The sequence below is a fragment of the Limulus polyphemus genome, unplaced genomic scaffold (assembly GCF_000517525.1).
Source record: "Limulus polyphemus unplaced genomic scaffold, Limulus_polyphemus-2.1.2 Scaffold158, whole genome shotgun sequence".
NCBI classification, from domain to species: domain Eukaryota; kingdom Metazoa; phylum Arthropoda; class Merostomata; order Xiphosura; family Limulidae; genus Limulus; species Limulus polyphemus.
The window spans coordinates 630,606-632,478 of NW_013665768.1; the positions used below are offsets into that span (position 1 = coordinate 630,606).

At 30.1% G+C, this 1,873-nt stretch overlaps 1 protein-coding gene across 3 annotated transcripts in view; it reads left to right on the forward strand.

Annotated features, from left to right (window-relative positions):
* Positions 1–637: 637 nt before the first annotated feature.
* Positions 638–1,873, forward strand: part of LOC106476761 (protein TFG-like) — a 38,775-nt gene continuing 37,539 nt past the window's right edge. Inside the window, exon 1 of one of the 3 annotated variants that reach the window (XM_013937393.2) lies at positions 638–717. The gene's annotated coding sequence lies outside the window, so the exon portion shown is untranslated. Of the gene's footprint in view, positions 718–873; positions 955–1,873 lie in introns of those variants that run through there. The other 2 variants (XM_013937399.2, XM_022381370.1) reach the window with 2 other exon arrangements.

A 1,873-nucleotide genomic window follows, 5' to 3' on the forward strand; every position in this document is an offset into this window, starting at 1 on the left:
AACTATAAACTAGCCTCCAATCTGGAGATGCAATTATTTTGTGCTAGGAATGAATAATTACTTTTTAATTCACCACACCTGCTCCTCTAAGCTTAGTGATCCAGGGCTCAAAGGCATTGACTTAAGGGGTAATGAATTGATGTCTGAATATCTTTTGCTTGTGCGCAGGTAATTTGGAAGTTGTGAAAACCACTTCTAAAATGTTAATGCCAGAAATACTTTTTAAGAAGCACAAAGACATCTAAAATTTTAAATGTCATTATATTGTAATCACAGATTACGATTCATTACGATTATGATTACTAGGCCTTATAAATTTCTGATTACTATTACGATTGCAATTACTTTACAAATGTAATCGATTATGATTACTCCATGTCTGCTACGGGTATCGAAACATGGTGTTTAGGGTTATAAGCCGTGTTACTTACCGCTGAGCCACTGGGGAGCGAAATACTGAGAAAAACAGCTACGAAATAAATATTCAAAGTTGTGAAAATACTAACCAATATTTCAAAGATAGAGTATATTTATATTAATGCATATTCTAGAAATACATCTTTTATATTGGAATATAGCATGCTTTAGTCAGAGAATCGTAAAAGCATGATAATTGTGATTTCTCTCTCTCATTTTTAATTTTGTAATGTTCTTAATGGCTGTAGATGACGCCAAGTTCAGGTGTGGTTTAAGTGGAAAATTGTTATCGTTTCTCAGGTAATTCTATTTAATTTACGTGTAATTCTGTTTTTAATTTAAATCTGCATATATTTTAAAATTGAAAATAATTTGTATTTTTAGACACTTTTGCTAAGCTACATGAGAGCACAAATTTTTCTTGTAAATTATAAGGCATATTACGATTTACTTGGAAGTTGGAATGAAAGTTTCACTCTGAATCTGAACTTCTGTAGTGTTTTACTTTTAGTCACATTTACTTGTAAGTTGTACCTTGTAAGTTCAAACTTCAGCTAACTTGTACTTGTAGACTAAGTAATTCAATCATCGAATCAGTAACGAATTTACTAAATTCTAATTTTTGTATATATATAATTTATCCGTAATTATTATTGTTAATACTTAAGTTTCTTTAGGTTAATAATAATATAAGACCTTGTAATTTAAGCCTTATTTCTTATAACTTATACTGTTAAGTGTTATAATTTATAGTTATACACTAATACAGGTAAAAAATATTCATAATTCAATTTAATTCAGTTTTAATTTAACATTTAAGTGATGCTTTCAAATTGGATGTTGCATAGTATTAAATATCATTTGTATAAGTTTAAACTTCAAAACTATAGCATGATAAGGTGCCTCACAAATGACTTATTACAAAAATTAAATCTTTGGGTGTGGGGGAAATGTTATTAAATTGAATAGAAAATTGGCTGAAGAGTAAATAGCAGAGAGTAGTAATAAATAAAGTTGGATCTGACTGGATCACAGTTACAAATGATGTGCTTGGTCCTCTGCTGTTTATGATTTACATTAATGATATTGACTCTGGAATGACTAATAGAATTTTAAAGTTTGCAGATGACGTTAAGATTTTTGGGGTGGCTAACTGTATCAAAGATGTTGCAGACTTACAGGGAGATTTAGATCATTTGATGCATTGCGCTAATACATGGAAGATGATATTTAACTATCCAAAATAATATAAAACAACATAATGTTTTGGCACAACATGGGACCTATTGGTCCATCTTTGCTGTTCCATCCTCTAAACTAAATTAAAATAATTAAAAAAAATCTTAAAGCCAGCCCTTATCATTCATTTACTTATCAAGCTTTTTCTTAAACTCACTTCAACTTACTGTCTCTACAACATCTGAAGGCAACCCACTCCAAAGGCCAACCACCCTAT